Source organism: Schistocerca nitens, chromosome 8 (assembly GCF_023898315.1).
Source record: "Schistocerca nitens isolate TAMUIC-IGC-003100 chromosome 8, iqSchNite1.1, whole genome shotgun sequence".
NCBI classification, from domain to species: Eukaryota; Metazoa; Arthropoda; class Insecta; order Orthoptera; family Acrididae; genus Schistocerca; species Schistocerca nitens.
The window spans coordinates 302279357-302305694 of NC_064621.1; the positions used below are offsets into that span (position 1 = coordinate 302279357).

General features: G+C 42.3%; 1 pseudogene; it reads left to right on the plus strand.

Annotated features, from left to right (window-relative positions):
* Positions 1–26338, plus strand: part of LOC126199537 (myrosinase 1-like) — a 106732-nt pseudogene that overhangs the window by 3753 nt on the left and 76641 nt on the right.

The window sequence follows — 26338 nt, forward strand, 5'->3', positions numbered from 1 at the left end:
AACATGTAAAAATATTGTTATGCTTTATACGTAATATTATTCAAAAATATGGGTACTTCATCAATGATTGTTTCTTTTTCATGTAATCATATAACGCACATGTCGTCAACATAAATATTAAATTAACGAAGAAAATACTGTAACAAGGTTGAATAAGTGCCTTGACAAGCAACAAAATACGAACCAATGATTGAAACTAGTAAAGTGCAAAATAATCAAAATTGTACAAAATACGGTACTGTAATCTACAGGGTGGGGTATTGCTGTACTCATTAAAAAACACTCCGTCTACAGGACACAAGTGGCCCATGGCCCATCGGGAACATCCGACTGCCGTGTCAGCCTCAGAGGAGGAGGGGCTTGGGGTCAGCACACCGCTCTCCCGGTCGTTATGATGGCATTCTTGACCGAAGCCGCTTCTAATCGGTCGAGTAGCAAATAATGGTGTTGCTTCCCGTGGTAGTTAAATCTATTTATTTGTGTCCTACCTTGAGTAGAGAAAAAAATGGTTCAAATGGCTCTGAGCACTATGGGACTCAACTGCTGAGGTCATTAGTCCCCTAGAACTTAGAACTAGTTAAACCTAACTAACCTAAGGACATCACAAACAACCATGCCCGAGGCAGGATTCGAACCTGCGACCGTAGCGGTCTTGCTGTTCCAGACTGCAGCGCCTTGAGTAGAGAATTATTTATTTTGCATAATTGTAATTTTTTCTAAGTTGATCACAAGATGGGTAATGTCCACGATTAAGAGCGCACAGTTCTTTGTAGCGATGTGCTGTTGTTTTCAAAGAAATTTTTTCCATCAGTAAAGACATTCTGCACGGGAACACCATTTAGGAGCAATTTCCTTGTACATGATTATGGCTGAAACTAGATGGAATCATCAGATACTGAGGGAGACTGTAACTGATCAAGAGCCAGTAGGCGAATTCGCCATTGAAAATGTAGTTAACCTTCCCACATCAGCAAATGAGGTAACATCATCTGCTACGAATGAAGGTATTGCTGAGTCTGTTACAACAAAATGACATTTGGTTATGTAAATTCTCAGAAGACTAGAAGCAATGTTGGGTTATATTATTCAAAATGATGCTAGTTTCAACGCTATTGTGATCTGAATAGACAGGTCGCACACGTCACCGAACAGGTTGAAGATCAAACTGAGCATTTAACTGAAGTATGTACCGAGGAAAGCACTTCAGTACAGACGATTAAGAACGAGCTACAACAAATACACAAAACACTAAAACAAGATCTCCCTCTGTGAAAACACAGTGTGCAGGCTCAACTTAGGACACAGATGGGTAATGTGGGAAAAGAGTGGAATGCTGATAGGGGCAAGTAAGAAATGGTGCAACCCATGCCATTGAGACTAGTGATTTCCGTCACTGTCCACTTATCCTAACAACATGTATACTGAGTAAGTGTATTGTAGTAACTGATTACCACTAAACTTTGCAACTAGGTGAATGGGAGCAAAGTCCACTGTTTCTTCCGTTTTGTTAGACGAAAGTATACCAAAACAAGAAGTTTCAGTTATTCACAGCACTGATAAATAATATGTTGTTGTTGTGGTCTTCAGTCTTGAGACTGGTTTGATGCAGCTCTCCATGCTACTCTATCATGTGCAAGCTTCTTCATCTCCCAGTACCTACTGCAACCTACATCCTTCTGAATCTGTTTAGTGTATTTATCTCTTGGTCTCCCTCTGCGATTTTTACCCTCCACGCTGCCCTCCAATACTGAATCGGTGATCCCTTGATGCCTCAGAGTATGCCCCACCAACCGGTTCCTTCTCCTAGTCAAGTTGTACCACAAATTCCTCTGCTCTCCAATTCTATGCAATACCTGCTCATTAGTTATGTGATCTACCCATCTAATATTCAGCATTCTTCTGTAGCACCACATTTCGAAAGCTTCTATTCTCTTCTTGTCTAAACTATTTATCGTCCACGTTTCACTTCCATACATGGCTACACTCCATACAATACTTTCAGAAACGTCTTTTTGACACTTAGATCTATACTCGATGTTAACAAATTTCTCTTCTTCAGTAATGTTTTCCTTGCCATTGCCAATCTACATTTTATATCCTCTCTACTTTGACCATCATCAGTTATTTTGCTCCCCAAATAGTAAAACTCCTTTACTACTTTAAGCGCCTCATTTCCTAATCTAATTCCCTCAGCATCAACCGATTTAATTCGACTAAATTCCATTATCCTCGTTTTGCTTCTGTTGATGTTCATCTTATATCCTCCTTTCAAGACACTGTCCATTCCGTTCAGCTGCTCTTCCAGGTCCTTTGCTGTCTCTGACAGAATTACAATGTCATCAGCGAACCTGAAAGGTTTTATTTCTTCTCCATGGATTTTAATTCCTACTCCGAATTTTTCTTTTGTTTCCTTTACTGCTTGCTCAATATACAGATTGAATAACATCGGGGAGAGGCTACAACACTGTCTCACACCCTACCCAACCACTGCTTCCCTTTCATGCCCCTCGACTATTATAACTGCCATCTGGTTTCTGTACAAATTGTAAATAGCCTTTCGCTACCTGTATTTTACCTCTACCACCTTCAGAAAATGTGAAAGACAGTATTCCAGTCAACATTGTCAAAAGCTTTCTCTAAGTCTACAAATGCTAGATACGTAGGTTTGCCTTCCCTTAATCTATTTTCTAAGATAAGTCGTAGGGTCAGTATTGCTTCACGTATTCCAACATTTCTACGGAATCCAAACTGATCTTCCCCGAGGTCGGCTCCTACCAGTTTTTTCATTCGTCTGTAAAGAATTTGTGTTAGTATTTTGCTGCCGTGGCTTATTAAACTGATAGTTCGGTAATTTTCACATCTGTCAACACCTGCTTTCATTGGGATTGGAATTATTATATTCTTCTTGAAGTCTGAGGGTATTTCGCCTGTCTCATACATCTTGCTCACTAGATGGTAGAGTTTTGTTAGGCCTGGCTCTCCCAAGGCTGTCAGTAGTTCTAACGCGATGTTGTCTACTCCTGGGGTCTTGTTTCGACTTAGGTCTTTCAATGCTCTGTCAAACTCTTCACGCAGTATTATATCTCCTCTTTCATCTTCATCTACATTCTCTTCCATTTCTATAATATTGTCCTCAAGAACATAGTCCTTGTCTATATACTCTTCCCTCCTTTCTGCTTTCCCTTCTTTGCTTAGAACTGGGTTTCCATCAAAGCTCTTGATCTTAATGCAAGTGGTTCTCCTTTCTGCAGAGGTCTCTTTAATTTTCCTGTAGGCAGTATTTATCTTACCCCTAGTGATATGCGCCTCTACATCCTTACATTTGTCCTCTAGCCATCCCTGCTTAATAAGAAAAGAAAGAAAGAAAGATGCACCACTAATGAATCACCCGAATAGGACGGAAATAGGTAAATACACTGTATATGTACACGCAAACGAATTATTACAGTTTAAGAAAAATAGGACTAATTATTCAAGAGAAACAACTTCACCAATAGAGCAAGCTAATAACACGGTGACCCATATCTGGCCTTTATGCAAGCAGTTATTCGGCTTGGCATTGACTGATAGTTGTTGAATGTTCTCTTGAGATACATTGTGCCAACTTCTATCCAGCTGGGCGCTAGATGTCAAAACCTCGAGATGGCTGGAGGTTTCTGCCAATAAGGCTCCAAACGTTCTGAATTGGGGAGAGATTCGGCGATCTTGCTGGCGAAGGTAGGGTTTAGGAACCACAAAGACAAGCAATAGAAATTTCTCGCAGAAATGTAAGTCCAAGATGAAACTTCCTGGCAGATTAAAACTGTGTGCCCGACCGAGACTCGAACTCGGGACTTATACCTTTCGCGTGCAACTGCTCTACCAAACGAGCTACCCAAGCACGACTCACGATCCGACCTCACAGCTTCAATTCTGCCAGTACCTCGTCTCCTACCTTCCAAACTTCACAGAAGCCCTTCTGCGAACTTTGCAGAACTAGCACTCCTGGAAGAAAGGATATAACGGAGAAATGGCTTAGCCAGAGCCTGGGGGATGTTTCCAGAGGTCTTTCTAAGTCCAAGATGGTTTTCGATGAAGCGCAGCAAAACGGGGCGTACAATATCGTAGACGTACCGCTCTGTTGTAGGAGTGCCGCAGATGACAACCAAAGGGGTCTGCCAGGGCATAAATGGCACCTCAAATCATCATTCCTGGCTGGATCACACCACTGTCCAGGACAGCTCCACACACGTCTCCGCTAGTCATCTGAGCTCAATTCGAAGACACTTCTAGTCCAGTCAATGAGATTCCAGGCCGAACTCGTGTCTGGAGACGCCTAGGACAGCAGTGGGATACCAACCTGATTGTCGCGCGTCATAAGGCCAGGAAACTAGGAGTGATGGGCTAGGGTATCATCTCATTTCATAGCAAGAGACTTTTGATTGTTATTCGCGATATTCCAACAGCACAGCAGTACGTCGATGATATTCACGCCCCGTTTCATTTCATGGTAATCCATCCTGGGTTTAAATTTCAGCCAGATAATTCCCTTCTGCGCACGGCGCTAACTTCTGTTACTTGTCTTCGTGTTTGCAAAACCCTACCTTGGCCAGCAACGTCGCCGCCTCTCTCCCTAATTAAGAACATTTCGAATATTATGGGATAAAACCTCCAACCATCTCGGGATTTTGATGATATAAAGGACCAATTGGACACAATTTGCAGGATGTCCCTCAGGAACACGTTCGAAAACTCGGTCAATCCAAGTCAAGCAGAAAATCTGCTTGACTAAGGACCAGAGGTGGACCGACACATTATTGACCTGCTTATTATGATACTCTTTCTTCAATATAACATCCAAGGTTATGAAAATTGTAACAATTTGTTTGTCTGTATGCATACATCGCATTTACTGATTTCCGTCCCATTCGGATAATTCCTTCGTGGTGTGTCGTTTTTTTATTTTATTTTTGTCTTAGAGTGTATAAATAAGATGGAAGGGCGAACTCGTGAGATGCATGAGAGGGCAGCTGCCCCCACTTGTTAAAAAAACAAATCTAGGCTAACCGAATTTTCATCCTGCCCTGTCAAACAGACAGATATAATAATTCAGCACCAGTGTGAAGAAATCCAGAACACGTACCAATACTAACTAGTAGTAAGTCTACGTAGAGATATTTGTAGTTAAATCTCAGAAACATTTAATCATTCAACGCAAAACTAACATCACTTGACCCAGTGACGTTGTACTTCATTGTTTCGTAAACCTTTTTCCATTCCAGTGTGGCAGGGCGGTACAGCAGCCGGTTTTGAATTATTTTGTGTACTGCGTTGTACAGAAAATTAGCAATAATGAAAAAGATCACATTGTTCGTTATGAGCATCATAAAATACAACGTGGAAAGGCGTTATTCCATAATTACATAAAATTAGGAATGGAAGAGGCATTAAGATATGCATAAATTCTCTTATGATTATTCTAAATTAACTATGGAAAGCAGAAATAATGCCCTTTTGTGAACAAATCAAGATAGTTTTGTGAGATATCTATAGTCCTTTTGTGAAAGCCTTCAAAAATATGTTTCTTTTTCATAATATTTTTAATTACACTGTACTTATCAAGAAAAAATTATCTTGCACTATCTGAGGCTATGGACACAGGAGAAATAGGGAATTACCAGTATCATGAAAATGACGTGGGAGGACTAGGCCCCTTTAACTAAAATCATTTATTCTTGGACAATATTTAGTTTATGTATATTTTTATAACAACAGACCCTATTTGAAAAAAACAGTGGAAAAACTGAAGTTAATTTGCCATTACAGACGTTCAAAATGATGAATGAGACAGCCATAAAATCACAATAATGATAACCTCAAACAAATTCGAGAAATATGACCTTAAAAATACCGGCATATTTAAAATTTTTAAATTACACAATTGTAAATCAACGAGCCAATTAAAATAATTAAAACGTTTCTAGATAAATTTCTTCAAGCAGGTTGAAAACCAAGACATTAGGCGGACCGCATAAAGATAAATATTAAGAAAGATAACATAGGGATTACCCAAAAATTTACAAATTTGACGCCATTCTGAGCAGTGATTCTGGAACTTTAGTTATGGACATCCAGTATATCTGAACTACGTTGAAGTTCACGTTGTTTCTTGTCTGTAACCGTACCACCTGTCACAATTAAATACAGACAGAATGTTTCTCCAGAAACACCTGCATTGTAATGAAAGGGTCGACGCTACCACGGTTATGGTAAGAGATTGCTTACCTGAGAGTGGGGAAGGAAGCGTCAAATAGGGAGTCCGGAAAAGTCAGATTGATATCTTTATTGATCTACCAGTAAGATTTCGCCAGTTATTTCATCAGACTGAGGTTATAAAGGTACTAAATCAATAAAACAGTTCTCAATTTAAAACTTAAAGCATTACTTTTTCATTAGTACTGGCTGTCCCAAGAAGTATGTTCAGTATTGAGGCATATGAAAGCGGACTCTCATTTGAAATCAAAAAACTCCATATGGACACATTACTAATTCCTAATCCTATCTGAAGTAGAACTCATTTCATGTACATGTGCTTTTGGGCTAATGACACGCATGTATGTGTCTTACCCACCCAAACTGAGTTCATACAATACAGCTATATCATTTTCAAAGAGAACTGATGGAGTGTTGACAATGATGGTCGAATTGCGGTGGCCGGCCGTGGTGGAGAAGCGGTTAAAGGCGCTACAGTCTGGAACCGCGCGACCGCTACGGTCGCAGGTTCGAATCCTGCCTCGGGCATGGATGTGTGTGATGTCCTTAGGTTAGTTAGGTTTAAGTAGTTCTAAGTTCTAGGGGACTCATGACCTTAGCAGTTAAGTCCCATAGTGCTCAGAGCCATTTGAACCTCAGATGTTTAAGTCCCATAGTGCTCAGAGCCATTTGAATTGCGGTGTCGTCCAAAGAGCGAGATGCCAAGGCAAGGTTATTACCTCGCGACAGAGCCACGAGTAAACATAGTCGCTGCCAGAAGCAACGACGAATGAGAGACGGCGGCTAGAGCCGCCCTCAAGAGTTTCCGTATGCCACCTCATCACCTCACTTACTTAATATATGAGCATCATTGCCGAAGGTGACAGAGTCGTCTCTCTACCGAGCCAGCAGAGCAAGAATAGCATTAGACAGAACTTAAAAGTTTATACTGAACTGTACTCTGTGAGAAGAAAATAGTATCTTGTTTTGTATCAAGTGATACGTTCATGTTCAGTGACACTAATAAATACTCATGACGTTCTCTAGGCATGGATTGTTACAATGTTAAGTACATATTTCATCTTGTTCAAGTTGTAATATACTGATCTAATATTTTAAGAGTTGTAGTATCATCTCGGCCCCTCCACGAGTAAAGCTAAGAACTCACCCCTGTACCGACGTTTGTTATTTCTTCCGGTACAACACAAATCATTAACAAAGAACAGAAAAATAGGGCTGGAAACAGAGCATTGTGGAACACCTTGTGTCACTGTTGAAAGAAGGAAGGAAAGGCAGTTTCGGAGGTGGTGTAACATGAATCTGCCATATGCCTTGCACTTCACCTTTCCTGTATGTGTGTAATCCTGGTAAGGAATACAAGCAAATAATGCTGGCCACACAACTAACAACTTGTGCTTTATCTCTGAAACCATTCAGAATGGGGAATACGTCGATGATTTTTTTGCTCCAAATGATCGTTCCTGTCATATGACTAAGTATCGACCATTCCTCCTGGCACATCTTGTAAGAAACACTTAAGTACATTTGAGTTTCTTATGCATTCTAACCATGAACAAAATAACACAGTCTGAGGAAATGTTTCTAATGTGCTTTCAGAGTGTGTCGTGGGGCTTCGGCAAGGCTCTCAACTGGGTGAGCCAGCAGTACCCCGGCTACCCCGTCTTAGTGCTGGAGAACGGCTGGGCCGACACTGGAGAGATGCAGGACCAGGGCCGCATAGCCAACTACACGGTGAGCGCCTCCCTCTACGTGTCTCGCACAAAATTTAACATCTCACATACCCCTCAGTACCGAGTAGACAGGTCATCAGTAAAGTATGTAACAATTAATCGACACTGTGCGCTTAGTGTGTGTACTATGTATGATTTGCTGTTGCGTGACTTTGAAAATCACTCTCTCACCTGTACCTAGGAACTACTGTTATCAGATGTGATACCTCACGTGTTCTCGGCGCGACAGACTAATGGTGTGCTTTCTTGTCTTCAGGCGAGTTGTTTATTCTGTTTTTGTGACGAATAATTCGACGATCGTCCAGGTCGTGTTCTTCAAATGTTGCGAGCTGTGTTGTTATGTGTACCACACAGTTGCCTGAACTCCAAACAGTAATGAAATGTAGTTCGAACCGACTGAGATTTCTCCAGACGCCGGACGGTTTGATACGGTTTCAAGAGCAGTTCGAACAATCACGTGACATTTGATTCCCACGGAGCGAGGGCCAACGATATGCAAGAACTCACGAACTAGTCAGAACAGCAATCTACGGCTCTGCTTGATATTTGACAATTTCGAGAAGCACAGGTTAAATCAGCATTAAAAGCTATCACTGTACATATTTCTGTTTCTTTAAAGAACTTTGTACAAAATTTTGTACACGTTACTTCCAAAGCAAAACGAGGATAACGAAATGTAGTCGAATAAAATCAGGTGATGCTGAGGGAATTAGGTTAAGAGATGAGACACTTAAAGTAGCAGATGAGCTTTGCTATTCGGGGAGCAAAATAACAGATGATAGTCGAAGTAGAGAGGATATAAACTGTAGTCTGGCAATGGCAAGGAAAGCATTTCTGGAGAAGAGAAGTTTGTTAACATCGAGTATAGATTTAAGGGCCAGGAAGTCTTTTCTGAAAGTATGGAAGTGAAACATGGCCAATAAATATAGACAAGAAGAGAATAGAAGCTTTCGAAATGTGGTGCTACAGAATAATGCTGAAGATTAGGTGGGTAGATCACATAACTAATGAGGAGGTATTGAATAGGATTGGGGAGAAGAGAAGTTTGTGGCACAACGTGACGAGAAGAAGGGATCGGTTGCTAGGACATCTTCTGAGGTATCAAGGGATCATGAATTTAGTATTGGAGGGCAGCGTGGAGGGTAAAAATCGTAGAGGGAGACCAAGAGATGAATACACTAAAGAGATTCAGAAGGATGTAGGTTGCAGTAGGAACTTAGAGATGAAGAAGCTTGAACAGGATAGAGCAGCATAAAGAGCGGCATTAAACCAGTTTCTGGACTGAAGACCACAACAACAACAACACATTACTTATGGATATATAAACATTTATGGTCATTTTTAAGTAATGCTAACAGTACAAGATGAGAATTGTCCTTCAAAACATATTACTTGACTCTAAAGCTAGCACAACTTTTTATTCGGTTAGTGGAAACTACCGGTAACACCTTCCTCTCGTCTCTCCACCGCTCCCACCCCCCTCCTTCCCGATTCTTTAAGGAATCGATATCTCATGTATAAAGCGTCATATCTCCCAAACTATGTCTTGTGCGATGATACATTTAAAGATATATCTGCATTCTGCCTGCAAAATGTCTTGCCGATAGAGTTTTGACAAGAAGTAGTAAATGAAAATGTCATTGACGATATTGAATTTTAAGTGAATGGACAACGAAAATGTAGTAAGCAAAAAAAAAAAAAAAAAAAAAATTCCTTGCATTATTTTGTGGAGGTGTCAAAGATAAAAATTTCGAAAATGTTTCAAATTATGTGTAAAGTTTGTTTACAGCAGATAAGTTCTTTCATTCTAAAAGAATAGATGAATATATCCAGGGTAATTTGAGCGCCGTGAGTTGCACTGCCTCAACGCAGTTTCTAACTTAATTACTTGGATTTTTGTGCTACACCTTTGACGTAATATTATACCTCTTAATGAGTAGATTATGATAGCATTTTTAAAGTTGTTCACTAATTAAAAGAGATACTAAGTGTAAGATTTTTGTTGCCCTTGAAGCCGTTAGACAATCAATCTGTAACTGGTATTTAACCGTTTTCGCCGTTTAGTAGTATAGATAATAACTTACCAAGTGAGTTGCAAATTAATATTTCGATCCTTATTTGCATATTACAGCAACAAATAAAAACATTAATAGCTTCTAAGCAGTTTGAAACAAGTTGGTATCATTCAGATGAAACAGTAAAGAAAATTAATTGGGAATTAACTTCCTAATAAAAACATAAAAATCAAAATGGATGTAAATGCAGTTTCGAGAATAACTGAATGGTACTAAGAGCCGTCGTGGAAATAGTAACAACAGTGGCCATCCAGTTTAATCAAGGAGATTAAAACAACAAAACAAATTAGTTGTCACCGAGCACCGCCTCGAATGTAATCGAGAAATGAAATATGACGATATCACTTCCTGCAGCAGCATAATTAAGAACTTTATCTAGGCAAAGATGTAGGAAAACTTAATAAACGGGCACGGAGGGTTCAACAAGCCCAGAGGCCAGCAGGCAGTTTCTTAGACACCGCCGCCAGTGAAACACAGCAGAGCTGAAGAAGGTCGCGAGAATGTGCTTATCACGGAATAACAGCGCGACCTCTGAAAACCAGATGAGTGGCAAATGGTGTATTGGGCTGTGCTAGTCGATCTCAGTTATAAATAGCGGCACATCAGCAGCAATACTTCGGTCTGGTCGGATCTCAGGCAGCTTGTACGCACAGGAACACACCTCGCAGCATCTGAAGAAAACGAGAGGATATTTCATCTAAATGTTGTGCATAAAAATGGATCAATAATTCTCTTGAACACTTGAAATCACACTTTCGTTCTTGTTATCTGATTTTGCGATAAGTTCTTAATTTCCCAAAAAACATTCGTGCTCCTCATTCTCCATAAGCTATATTGCCATCATTACCCTCGTTAAATTCCTCCTTTCGTAGTATAGTCAAATCTCATAACAGGCACTAAGTGTTTTGGCCAATACGTATTTCTGTTTTGTTTAAAACTGACATGGTGAGACCGTGGCTGTGTACAATGAATGTAGGTTAATTCTTACAAAGAAGAAAACAGCAACCAGCCACTTCTCATTCTAAAACAGCAATAAATTCCTCTAGTCGCAACCACTACGTCATCTCTAGCAAAATCTACTTCCTTTATTTGTGTCTGCAACAATAGTTTAGTGCAATGGACCATCTGCTTCTACATGGAATGTTCAAGCAAATATTTTATTTTTTTCGTTAGAGGCCATTGAAGACCACGATAAACTTACAATAACGACGGCAATTGTTCTCAGCGCTTGTTCCTTTGTTTAAGCCCGCTCATATGACCGTCTGGCACCAGCTTTCGTTTCTCATCTCATGACCTCCCAAACTTCACGATAACTATTCTGAAGATTTCTAGATTTTGTGCGCCATCCGGTCGTGTACTCGTATCCTCCAGATCTTATTAGTTATACAAGTACTATTGTATTCTTGTCATCCGTTCCTGATCAAAGATGTTGAAGACTATTTTCGTCCATTAAAAATCATACGTTCATGACCGAATTCAGTGTTTGGGCGTTATGTCCATACTTTGTGTGTGTGCGTATGTGTATGTATGTATGTGTGTGTGCGTGTGTGTGTGTGTGTGTGCGTGCGTGCGCGCACACTATGTCCGCATGTTTACTCCCTCCCCCGCCCCCCTCTCTCTCTCTCTCTCTCTTTTCCTTCCCATATATATTCTACTTTAAGTCGGCAAATGGTGCTGCATGATAAGATGTGAGGAGCTGTATTTATTTGGGCTGAGTCCATTTATACATCGCAAAAACAAAATCACGCATATCTGCCTAAAAATCAGAGACAATGCGCCTGACGATTCTTAGTGTGGGCGTTCGATATTTACTGATGAGGCAAATCATTACGATCGGAATCATAACACTGAATGCCGACTGGTGGCACGTTACACAGTAAGAAAGGCAAAAATCGGAGCAGAGGCGAATGTGGAATCATTCTAGCGACGATACTTGCCGCAAAAGAGGAAATAAACTGACTTGAGAGTTTCTGACAAAGGCAAGATTGTTACTGCTTGGCGCCTGGAACGATCGTCTCGGAAACAATGAAGCATTTTGGCTGTTAGCGTGCTACTGTCGTGGGCATCTGTGAAAAGTGGCTTAAGGACGGGGAAAACACAAGCAAATGACAAGGTGTTGGACGTTCACGTCGCACCACAGAACATGCAGGTCGGAGGCTTGCCCACTCCATCAAGCAGGAGACTAGGCGGTCTAAAGGCAGAGTGCAGTGCTGGTCCAGGCATTATTCTTTCGGAACACACAGTTCTATGCACATCCTTGAACGTGTAACTCGCAGCAGACGACCATTAAATGTTCCCATGTCGGCCCAACGATATCGTTAGTTACGATTGCAGTTGGCCCGTGGTCATCCAATTAATTAACGGTAACGTGTCACCTGCTCGGATGAATCACGTTTCTTGTTTCACCGGGCCTACAGTTGTGACTGAATACGTTGTCATACAAGCGAATGGCTGTTCCGAACATACACTGCGACACAGACTCATGCAAGTAGGGGAAGTATTACACTATCTGGGCTTCCATGGGACATGTAGTGGTAACCTAAGTCAGCATGACAGATGTAGACTACATGAATATTATGGTGGACCACCTGCATCCCTTCATGCTTGATGTCTTCCCCAATCTTGATGGCCATCTTCCAGGCATATACCTGTCCGTGCCACAAGACCAGAACCACGCTACAGTGGTTTGAAGAACATGGCAGTGAACTCTTGGCCACCAAATTTTTCTGATACCCGATACCCGATAGAGCTCTCTGCTGAGATATCACTGTGCCATGAAAAAAAATTAAATGTGAAGATGGCATTTTTGGCTGGAAGTCCTCTTCAGGTCTCTTTATTTGCCACAACCATGGTGACTTGCGCGTTGATGATGATGAAATGATGATGTGGACAACAGAGAGGAGAAAATCTCCGACACAACAAGGAATCGATCACGGGGCCACATGATTGCGTGTAAGCAATGCTAACCGCTCACACTGGCCCATAATTCCCAGAAACTGGGTACCCTGTGGTTAGAAATCTTATGTCACACGCCTCTGGAATCGTACCAGGGACTTGTCGAATCCATGTCACTCAGAAGCACTGCTGTACTGAGTTTCAAATGAGACCAACAGGCTGCTCCTCTTTTCGTTCTTTCGTGTTTGCGACTTAAAAACTGTTTTTTTTTAATCAGCCTGATGCAAACACAATTAGTTTATCTTTATATTCCCCCGGACACTAAAGTGCACTAAAATTGATGTATAATAATACAGTTCAATTAGCGATGTAATTTTCAGGTGAATGTCCAAACAAAACGAAGCAGATTGTAAACATTGCCTACAATAGTTAAATTATTACAAGTGTGATATTGTACTTTACAGAAAATAAAAATTTAACCCACAGAAGATGACACATTGGTGTCGAAACGTGTTTGGGAAAATACAAAAATAAACTAATTGTATTTTCATAAGGCTGATTTCCAAAACAAGTCAGTTTTGATTCATCATTGTACATCAGCTTAAAGGGTGCAAGTGTATGCCTAAAGGTACAATTGGATGAACTGTGAAGCAGAAAAGGGAAACTAAATGGCAGAGATGTGTTACGCATCAAGATAGAAAGGGAAAGGGAGATAGTCCCTGCAGCCCATCGCTGCTAAAGCATTCGGAAGTACTGACATGAGCCAGCTGCTGGGTGTACACATTTCGACACTGTTAGTCGGTCGCCAAGAGTGTGATATCAACCCTTCTATGTGTGAGTGCAGCAGATAAGTGTAAGACAAATGCTGACCAATCTGCCTACATTACTCGCGTAACATTATGTAAGAAGCACTAGATAGGACGCAACACCACCTATCGGGGGTTTGACGAAGCAGTTATGACAGTAAAACAAATTGAGTAAGCCAATACAGAGAAACTGAAGACTGCTGACAATTCGTATTGAGTGAGACCTATTCGGTCATTACAAATGACGACATATAGCAAAGCCACTCGTTGACACCATAAATTCTCCACCCCACAAGCCAAGAGGTAGTCAATCAGTAGGATAAATGGCGTTCATCTGATTCACGCTCGATTCTCTATTATACCATAGCATCTTGTATGGGATTGTTCCAGTATTGCTCATGCTTTTACTGCCTGATGTGATGACAACCGATTCATAGCCTTGAATGACTATGAACCATCATCCAGTACTGAAGCCGTCACTGATGGTAGTCCACGTGTCCACCAACACTGCTCCAGCTCAGGGCACCAACAGCTCTTAAAGCTTTAGCATTGTTCGCGTCAGATGACCTACCAACTGGCGGGCCAGCTTCAGCATACAACAAGGGCAGTCGACATCATGGTGAACACGATGGAACAACAATGACAGTGAACTGAGAGGGACTGAGTACTCTCAGGACGGCAAATGACCCAAACACACACACGCTGTGATCTCCGCCTCATCCGCAGCTGAGCAGTCGACAGGAAGCGCTTTCTGAACCAACGGGTGTATACACTACATTACGAAACATTGGCCTGTGCTCGGGGCTGACGCAGCGATCTTCAGCAGTCCTGAGTCTGCCTCGGGATTCAACAGGTTTCACTCCGGCTTACGAAACCACCAGCCGTCATGGAACGCACGGTGACAAAATGTAGTCTGAGGAGTAAATGAAGTAATATTTCATCTTGTTTTATTACGTCTGACGAGATCACACAGGTTCCGCAGCCTCCATGCTGCTGCATGGTAGTGGGTGACCTCAACAGATGGTTAAAAATGTTTGGCAGTCAAATATATTCTTTTACTACAAAGATCATCCAAAAAGTGAGGCTTACTCTACGAGTGAGAGATGCATATTCCGAATTACTGGGAGACACATTAAAACAAAATATTGGTCACTGTATAGGCTGGAGCAGCAGACATGGAAATAGTTAAAATTAAGTGGAGATGAACAGAACACACAAGAGGCTGAATGTTTAATAGATAGTCCAAGGAAATTTATTTTCCTGGATTCCAAGAAATAAAAAAATTCTGAGTCGACGACCAAACTGATAGTTGGTGGCTGTCATTAGAAAACATGCAAGATTAACATGGATGCTTGTAGCTGAAGAGTCATGAAAGAGTCCAGACCAATATTTATCAAGTAATCTCCCTTTAGTTACGATTCATGTGGTCACCTCCACATTTACAAAACGAACCGTCTTTCTCGTTTTCTTACGTTAATTCGTTTCATTCGTTTTACATTCTCTGTTTTGCTCGCTATATGTATCACTCATTGTTACCTCATTTCTTAGTAACTCTTTATTCTTTTGCCGAGTGGAATTCTTACTACTTTATGTCTAAAACTAATACATTTTCCACTGTACATTGACAATCAGAAGTGTTTTCACGTCGACTGTTTTGTCAATTGTTTTAGTTTTCATATTTTTCAACCTTCATTCCATATGAAAAAAATAAATATTATATAGTACTTTTACGAGAAAACAATGATTCTATAAGGGGCGCTCAAAAGAAACCAGCTGGAGGCATAATTAGGGAAACTAGTACCTGTATGTTAGAAGTAATGACCCTGCCTATCGAGACACTTGTCCCACTGTGCCACAGGGCGGTGAATGGCTGTCTCATAAAATTCCCGGGGCTGCCATGTTAACCAGTTCGGCAAGTACAGCTGGACGTCGTCGTCCGAGGCGAATCGTTTGCCCCTCAGAGCCATTTTAAGGGGACCAAAAATGGCATAATCACAGGGAGAGAGATCAGGACTGTATAGAGGGTGGCCGAGAACCTCCCATTTGAATTTCTGCAGGAGTGCCGCGACTGTGTCGGCCGTATGAGGGTTTGCGTTGTCGTGAAGCAGAATCACGCCACGGGTGAGATTGCCTGGTCGTTTTTATTTGATCGCTTGGCGAAGGGTGGTCAAGATTTTTGAGTAGCGTTGGGCATTCACTGTTGTCCCGTGCTGCAGGAAGTGAATCAGAAGGGGGCCATTTTGGTCAAAGAAGAACGTCAGCATAACCTTTGCTGCGCTCGTGTGGACGGCTTTCTTCCAGCTGTACGTGCGGAAATGGTTAATATCGCAGCCTCGACAATTTTATGACACAGCCATTCACCACCTTGTGTCACAGTGGGACAAGTGTCTCAACAGCCAGGGCATACAGGCATACAGGTACTGGTTTCTGTAATTACGTCTTCGTTTCGTTTCTTTTTGAACGCCCTTTATAATAACAATACATCTGCGCGAGAAAATAAAGTTCACAAATTCACAGCTCCTAAGTACTTTCACAGTAAATCAAACCTCTAATTCAGTGAAAAGAAACGAAATATGTGCAGACCAAAGGAATTACAAACATTAGCTGTAAGCAAGCATCGATTAAAATCAATGGGGAAAGCTGAAAATTTCTGTGGGACCAGGTCTCAAACGCAGGTCTCCTTCCATATGTATATATGTATGGTGTCTGTTCTTTTGGACATGTACTTGCGCAGCGTGAGCACACCCCGGCAGCGCAAATTTTGGCTACGCATGTGCTAGAGAAACTATTTGTGATCACGTGGTCCCTGGATGGAAACAGGTCCACGAGGCCGGCGACCACTAGCAGCGCACGCACTGCCGTCTTCTGGCCTCGTCAGCGTGTGTGACTGAAGCAACTCCTTTTCCGAGGTGGGCCACCACGTACGAAGGTACAAATGGGTTGCAGGTCTGTCAGACGAGCGGCCTATACAGCACACAATGGAGGAATGTCAGTTGGTACGATGAGTCTTGTTTCACACTGTTTCCAACTTTCTGCCAAGATTACGTTCCAAGTGGGGCTTCGGTGCCATTTGGGCAGCCATATCGTGGCATTCCATGAGCCGCATGGTTGGTCTGCAAAATCGCATAACTGCCAAGGACTGTGACAATTCTGGCTGATCAGGTCCATTCCACGGTACAGTGTTTGTTCCCTGATGGTGATGCTGTGTTCCAAGACGATAGGGTCCCTGCTTACAGAGCTTACATCGCCAAATAGTTGTGAGTACGACAATCAATTTTCTCATCTCCTTAAGTCACCACAGTCATCAAATCTCAATATTATTGAGCCTTTGTGGCCTGTTCGGAGAGAAGGATACCTGATCGCATTCACCTTACTTGAACTTGCCACTGTTCCAGCAAGTGTTATCTTTTTGGTGTTTCCATATTTTGCCCAGCCCCTTGTGTAACTACACCATCATTATTATATGTATTTAACTGACGTCACGTTCAGCATTTACTGTGATAATTATTAAAATTTACACAGTGGCTATTTCGATCTTAAGTTATTTTGAAGTTGTTAACTTTTTGAAAACATAGCAATTGTAAACATTAATAAAATGAGTAAAAAGGAAGGACATCGTAAAGGTTCTACCTCGCCTGTTGCTTACAAATATTTACTTTATTTAGTTTCACACGACTCACCAATTTCGTTTTCAAGTGCTAAAGGCCTGTTTAACCGAGGGCATGGCAGTTCCGAAAGTTAGTACGTATACGGTACATAGATATATTACGACATGTTGGCACCAGTAGCTCTTGAGAACGGCTTGTAAAGCCGAAATTGGCCAGTCGCACAAAAATGAATCCAGTAAATACACTCCTGGAAATTGAAATAAGAACACCGTGAATTCATTGTCCCAGGAAGGGGAAACTTTATTGACACATTCCTGGGGTCAGATACATCACATGATCACACTGACAGAACCACAGGCACATAGACACAGGCAACAGAGCATGCACAATGTCGGCACTAGTACAGTGTATATCCACCTTTCGCAGCAATGCAGGCTGCTATTCTCCCATGGAGACGATCGTAGAGATGCTGGATGTAGTCCTGTGGAACGGCTTGCCATGCCATTTCCACCTGGCGCCTCAGTTGGACCAGCGTTCGTGCTGGACGTGCAGACCGCGTGAGACGACGCTTCATCCAGTCCCAAACATGCTCAATGGGGGACAGATCCGGAGATCTTGCTGGCCAGGGTAGTTGACTTACACCTTCTAGAGCACGTTGGGTGGCACGGGATACATGCGGACGTGCATTGTCCTGTTGGAACAGCAAGTTCCCTTGCCGGTCTAGGAATGGTAGAACGATGGGTTCGATGACGGTTTGGATGTACCGTGCACTATTCAGTGTTCCCTCGACGATCACCAGTGGTGTACGGCCAGTGTAGGAGATCGCTCCCCACACCATGATGCCGGGTGTTGGCCCTGTGTGCCTCGGTCGTATGCAGTCCTGATTGTGGCGCTCACCTGCACGGCGCCAAACACGCATACGACCATCATTGGCAACAAGGCAGAAGCGACTCTCATCGCTGAAGACGACACGTCTCCATTCGTCCCTCCATTCACGCCTGTCGCGAAACCACTGCAGGCGGGCTGCACGATGTTGGGGCGTGAGCGGAAGACGGCCTAACGGTATGCGGGACCGTAGCCCAGCTTCATGGAGACGGTTGCGAATGGTCCTCGCCGATACCCCAGGAGCAACAGTGTCCCTAATTTGCTGGGAAGTGGCGGTGCGGTCCCCTACGGCACTGCGTAGGATCCTACGGTCTTGGCGTGCATCCGTGCGTCGCTGCGGTCCGGTCCCAGGTCGACGGGCACGTGCACCTTCCGCCGACCACTGGCGACAACATCGATGTACTGTGGAGACCTCACGCCCCACGTGTTGAGCAATTCGGCGGTACGTCCACCCGGCCTCCCGCATGCCCACTATACGCCCTCGCTCAAAGTCCGTCAACTGCACATACGGTTCACGTCCACGCTGTCGCGGCATGCTACCAGTGTTAAAGACTGCGATGGAGCTCCGTATGCCACGGCAAGCTGGCTGACACTGACGGCGGCGGTGCACAAATGCTGCGCAGCTAGCGCCATTCGACGGCCAACACCGCGGTTCCTGGTGTGTCCGCTGTGCCGTGCGTGTGATCATTGCTTGTACAGCCCTCTCGCAGTGTCCGGAGCAAGTATGGTGTTCTTTTTTCCATTTCCAGGAGTGTAGTATTATAATAGTGATAGGTTTTCATTAGTATACTTTTATTTTAATCTTTTTACGTTTACGGTGTTTCATGGTGGCAAGTTGATATATTTCATACCCAGTATATATATAACATTATGAAGAGTATTAGTAAAAACCTTGGAAGTCAAAAAAAGTAGCTTATGAGTAAAAGTTATGAAATTGCAACAGTGTGTGACAGTGTTTGTACACTATTTCACTTGGACGCTGTACTGCATCTGTTAACCGTACCGCAGCAGAACTGTGTTTGCAGGACACCGAGAATGTTGCTGTCTTCTGACAATATGCCACTCTCATAGCACAGTGGCCCTAGTGAGGGACGACATGTGTAACTTATTTCCAGAAGCCCCTATCTAACAACCCACTTGCGGTGTAAAACGATGTAATTTATTGAATGAAATCCTAGTTTCTTCTGCAGTTCTGAATACGTTTTCATTACTAATATTTCTACCATGCTTTACACAATATTTAAATTTATGTTAAAAATGTGTAGGTCACTTGTAACACACATACGGGGCAATTGTAACATATTCATTTGCCGTATATAATATGTGGTTTGTAGCTTTGGGGGAGAGGAGGTGGGGGCGGTCAACGACTGAGATACAAGCGCCCATAGGGAAATTAGCAGATAATAGTTGCAGAGTAGCGATATTTTCTCCATCCATATTATTCACATAATGACAGTACCACGTCGCTGAAAACCGCCCCGGGTGATTTTATGGGGGAACAGAAACAATGGTGGACCAAAGTCTCCGGCAGCATTCATTGCGAAGCAAACTGTCACTAGATTCCCAAGTTCTGCGGCAGCAACTGCTCCAACTTATTTCTTCGCCTTCTCTGCCAATATTTTTACAGACGCCAGTCTTGATTATATACGCTATGAGGCTGAAAATTTTGCTCACGTAATATTTTTGAAAGATTCTAAATGAAAGATGCCACGTTTTTTTTTATTGAAATTTATTGTTTGGGCGAGACTAGAAGCTTCTGGAAGACGAAATAATAATGAACTATTCAGTTTCAGAAAGATATTCAGAAAAATCAACTCTAGTGCTTTTATTTCCACATGATGTCCCAGAAAATTGCAGTCATAGGGTGGAGAACACTGATAGGCTAATGTTGTAACACCCGTTGCTGACACTCACGGTACAGAAAGGTAGAAAGTTTGATGCAGCCTGTTAAGTTAATTCTCCTGATCGGCACTGAATGCACGGTTATGAGGATTGTAACCCACTTTCGGAATCTCGTTCTTTGTGGCCATATCTGTATAGTGACACGTGACATATGTAAGATTCTCTTGCAGCAATCCACACTGATTTTCTGGTATATAAAATTTCCGCAGCAGCAGTAACCGCTTGAGAACACCTTGAGCATTTGGGATTCCGACTACGTTGGGTTAGAGGAGTTCCGGCGTAACTGTGCATCTGCAGTCTCATCTGAAGATGGTGGCCAGTTGGACCATTCAACTATCGCGTCTTCAGGACGATGAGATTTTTGGGATCCCGACTACATAGGGTTAGAGGAGATCCGGCGTGACTGTGCATCTGCAGTCTCATCCGAAGATGGTGGCCAGTTGCACCATCCAACTATTGCATCTTCAGGACGATGGAATTTTTGGGATCCCGACTACGTAGGGTTAGAAGAGTTCCGGCGTGACTGTGCATCTGCAATCTCATCCGAAGATGGTGGCCGGTTGCTCCGCCTAACTATCGCGTCGTCAGGACGATGAGATTCAGCTGCATCCCTGTGAAGAACATCAATATTTATTAGGCCAGGAAAATCTGCGTAATGATGACAATAAATATCTACTCCAACAACAAATCGTAATGCAAGCTATAAACGACACACTTGAACATGTGTGTTAAATATATTAGCCAATAATAATTATGCTTATTGTTGTGGATTACATTCGTTAGTGTCTTCAAACTTATACTTTCCCTGTGGGATATTTGGTTAGCAATTTAATTTATATCTGACGAGGAACCAATGCTTCTTAATAAAAGACGAAAGTCTCACATCTTTAGCGATGTTGGCCTGATATTCCTTGTTAGAGAACACTGTAATACGATATGATCAGATGCATCCTTCTCTTCATACTCGCATTTGTCTGTTTGACTTTCGCTGATTTTATGCAGATATAAAGGATTCGTACCGCTTACGAAATGGACCATGCCTCTGCTTGGGTTGGAGAACGGCATTTTATTGCTACTCCATTGTCGGGGAACAACTGGTAAACACGACGGCCACAGCCCTTGTTTCACTCACTCTGCCATGCCGAGCTCTCCAGGACACAAGGTACATTTTATTCGTAATTTCTCCCCACTGATCTGCCTCACATTCTCAATGTCCCCTTTCTGCAACCAATAGTATGCAGCTCTCTGTTTGACACTTATATCGGTGGAATATATGCCCAGATTACTAACAGAGCCTCTACCCGTATTTTACCAAATGCTCCCATAATCCCTGGAAGAATAGATGGATGCATTGGTCTCAAGTGTGCTTTCAAACGTTGATAGCAACAACTGCAAATAAGATGACGCTCTCACTGCTGGCGACGGTGAGTTACTAGTATCAATTCCAATTGCGCTAGTTTGTGCATGATTCTAGAAGCTAACATCTGCATCACCTTCTGCATCCATAAGCCGCAAAACATCTTTCAGAGAGTGGTGGAGGGAACTTTGTGTAACACTGACATTTCCCCCTTCTTCTGTTCCCTTTACGAATGGGTCGCAAGAAGAATGATTACTGGTGTGCCTCTAACTTTATCTTCATGGTCTTTTCGCGAGATCTACTTAGGAGAAAGAAATATATTGTTTGACTCTTCCAGGCTCTCCGAACTTTAACAGTAAAGCACGCCATGATACATAACGGCTCTCTTGCAGCTTCTGCGACTGAAGTTGGCTGAGCATCTCTGTGGCGCTTTCGCGCTAACTAAATGAAGCTGTAACAGACCACGATGCTCTTCTTTGGATCTTCCTTATTTCCTCTACCAATCATATCTGGTATGGATCCCAGGCGAAAGAGTAATATTTTCGAGAACAAGTTACTATCTTCATATACATAGTTAAAGGCTACCCAGCCATTGACATTCGTCTGTGCGAATGCGCACAGGTTGCCCAAACTCTTACGGGAATCGCCAAAGCGTGGGAGAGTAATGAGTGGATGGGCAAATGTCTATAAGGTACAATACATATGTAGAATTGTGGACAGTTGGGAATGTGAGTCTCACGGGAAGCGTGCAAGGGTTAAGTCCCTGCAGTCGCCCTATTCATCTGTGTCCTCGGTGGCTCAGATGGATAGAGCGTCTGCCATGTAAGCATTAGATCCCGGGTTCGAGTCCCGGGCGGGACACACATTTTCAGCTGTCCACGTCGAGGTATAACAACAACACCTGCCAGCAGCTGAGGTTGTCAGTTAGTTATCATTTAATATTTAGGCATTGGTCGAACTAGGTTTTGAAAGCTACCTCCTGTCTGTGCACTGCACTTCCCGAAGATACCTGCAACGAATGTCTATCTGGTATATGCCTTAGCCGCGATCAACTTTATTTGATGATCCACTTTAAATAGCCACGCACAGATGCTGCTAAATATTTTATGGATTTGACTGCTTCTAGTGATTGCACTGAAATCGTATAATCATACAATAACTGGGCTTTCTGCCTATTTTTGTGTAATACGTTATATTTGTTTGTGTTGAGGGTCAGTTAAAACTTCCTGTACCAAGCTTCGATTCTCTGCAGGCAGTCCTGCATTTCGCTACCATTTTCTAGCATCATGACTTCTCTATATTTATCGCAGCATCACCCGCGAAAAGCTTCATAGAACCTCCCACGTTATCTTCTTGGTCATTTATAAATATTGTGAAAAGTAATCATCCTATAACACTCCCTTGGGTCGCCCCGAAATTACATTTACGCCAGAAGATTTCTCTACTTAAGGATGACATGTTGTGTTCTGCTTCCTAGAAATTCTGCAATCCAGTTGGTGACTTTACTGAAGTGATCTGAGAAATTTGCTTTTTCGTCTATGTGCAACCCTAACTACATATACACTTGACTTCTGCGAATAGATGTTCCCCCCTTATTTAAGAGAGGTACTCCTAAATAGAGACAGGTTACCCTTTGGCAGTAAAAAGATTTTGTTATGGGCTATTGTAGTGAATGTGTTGTTAATGCGCTATTGCTGCATCAGTAGTAAACTCACCGCCCAAATATTATTCACCCCTAGAAAAAATGTTCTAGGCTCAATTTAATGCCATGTAATTCCGCATCTGTACTTGACATCCGTCAGGAGCGGGTTAGGAAGTGAGTCTAATAGATAGTGCGGTTACGTAGCATACAGGTTAAGCCACTTACTGAGGAGTTGATCGCACAGTTCCACCAAATACCGCTGCCGTATTACGTTGCAAAGATGGACCACTATCATCATCAGTGTTCTTCCACAGGACAGGTCTTCATATCTAGCTCTCCATACAGTACTGTCATTTGCTACCCTCTTCGTTTTCTTATAATTGTTTTCTATCCTTACACTATCCATCATCTGGTATCGTCTGCATCCTCTTCTTCATCTTCCAGTCACCGTTCCTTCCATAGCATCCATAAGTAAACAGTCTCTTCGCATGCAGGGTCCAAGGCATTTGCGTTTCCTCTTTCCGATTACCTTTAAATTTTCCCTCTCTTCCCCCACTATTTTCAACACCTCCTCATTTCTCATTTTGTCTACCCATTTTTCTCTTCCATCCTCCTCCAAATCCACATATCACTATTAAGCAGGCGGTCATAATGTATTGGCAGTCTGGCTTTAATGAAACCGCAAGACTGCTCCCTGTTGTATCGTTTTCTGCCTGCACAGTTCGACAATTAACATAATACTCGGAAAAATCATGAAACTGTCTACGAAAGGAACACCGTCCGTCCAAGAAGTTCCGTGACTGTTTTTATTCCTCACGTATATGTGACGTCAGTGCAGTAACTACAGTGGCAGCTTAAACTGACAACTGTAAACAACAGATGTGCTTTCGACTTGTCAGTTGTGAGTAGGCAGTGTTAAATAGTGGACGTACGACACCAGTGTGTTGCCATGTCACAAACTGCAATGACAGAACATCTCTAAATTAAGTTTTGAAGATATTTTATAGAGTGTTTTGAAGAAGAGAAACGAGTGTATAAAGTTTGTTCCGGACACTTTATGTCCTGAACAAAATCGCGGATAGCTATTTTTATTACGGGTAATGAGATTCGGTGCTATCAATACACAACTATAAAAAAAAACTGTAAGGTGTAGTATAGATCAATGTGGTTCGCCAAAACGGAAGAAGTTGCTAGTCTGTCGAGTGAGTTGAAGAACATTACACAGAACTTTCCTAATCATTTCACATGGCTGTATGAATGTTCTGTGTGTTTTACTCAGGCGGACTATGAAGAAGACCTGAAGCAATAAAACCACGATCTTAAATTTTTTCTACTTTTTATTAATCCAGTCACGAAACTTTTTGGACTGACGGAGTATAATAAATGCTTATAGTCTACCCCTCTCTTATATTGTTCTTGGTGGCAAAAACTTCGTACTGTGGTACAATGGATTTCCTTGGTAAATCACTACTTTGTAGCTTTGCTCGCATACTATATATCGTCGCTGATAACAAACCTTCAGTAACGATATGTGATTGCGTCTAAAAGTAAAATGGCCTAGAGAAGTGTTCGGGCTAGAGGTATGCAAAAACAAATGATTATAATTCAGTACCTGCTAAGGTTCATAAATTTACTTGTTCAGCTTTGTATACAGGAGCTGAAAAATTTCAAGGCATTTTTTTTTACAGTTTATCATTGTGCTCACCGTTTGTAGCTAGACATATCGAAACGGTACTCCACTTCTCACCACATATTCATAAGCACAACAAGTGTTACGGCCTCTTTTGCAGTGTAGATCCATTGCCTCAAATTTTCCATTGTTCTCTACACAATGTCCCAAAAGTCAGATTGGGACACCGAGGGGTCGAGGCAATGGTGCATCTCCTTCCGGTCCAACTCTCAGGAAACGTCTCATGGAGAAATGTGATAACAACACCATTATAGTGGGAGAGGACAAGGGAGGCACCATCCTGATGGAAAATGTCGACTGGAGGCATCTGTGGGTCCGCATAGTTCGCCAACATGTTGAGATAGATGTGCCCTGTCACTGACGCGCATGCGCCATGCTGCTCAGCACTCTTCATGAAATGGTGAGGTTCACATCTTGGAAAATGCCTCTATAGATTGCGGTTTTACCCAACAACATAAAACGTCGGATTCTTTCATTATAAGGATTTGTTTGTGTATCCCTCCACCTAGAACACCCTGTATACGTACACCAACATCTAAATAAGTTTGTTCGATTTTTATTGCCAGCAAATGGAATCCGTTATTTTCGTGATGGAAGCTAGCTACAAATACGTCCAAGAGAATGAGAAGTGTTTTTATTGAGGAAATAAATCGAGAAATCTGAGATCCCACGCCTGCGATTATCGCCACCGAGCTTCGCAGACTCCGGTGCAAGGCCTTGAATCTCGTCGCGGCAACTGCCAGCTGGTCTGGCGGCCGTCTGCGATGCGTGCGGATTTGTACAGATTTGCAGACAATGAAGAAGATAAAGTCTGCGTTAATTTTAAGGTTTGTTTCGTAACCATAGCTGCCAAACAACACCACCGCTCAGAGCGGTGGGTTGTTCCGTATAAGATGAGGAGAAGCTTCCCAGAGAAATGGTGATCGCCTCTTCAATACGAGGCACATTACATCCGTAGCAGATGTGCGTGTAATCAACAGCGATATGCACGATCCAACGCGTTTCGCTCTTTCAGTAAGGAGTACAACTTAAAATGAATAAATTGACAACGTTGATTGAATCACAATGTAGATAGCAAGAACTTTTAATGATGAACTTTTATCTAAGTCAGATGTTTCTTTTTGTCTTCATTTACGTAAACACATTCACTCCTAAACAAAATTACTCTCTAAAGCTTTTCATTGGAATTAACGGTAAATGAAACTACGCTGGTGTGCAAAACTTAACGACGAAAGTAACTTTCGCTGACATATCACTGGCAAGTAACATAGCTCGATAAAACTTGGACCATACGTAGAAATAAGTTGTTTGTTTGTTTGGTTTGTTGGACGCTCAACTGCGCGGTCATCAGCGCCGTAGAAATAACTGCTATAGTATAGTATAATATAGAATGTAACGGAAAGAAATACGCAGTGAGACGAATAGAGATGTCACTTTTATTCACAGACAATAATTATACTGAGGTCACAGCGATTTTTGATAGTCCCCTGGATATT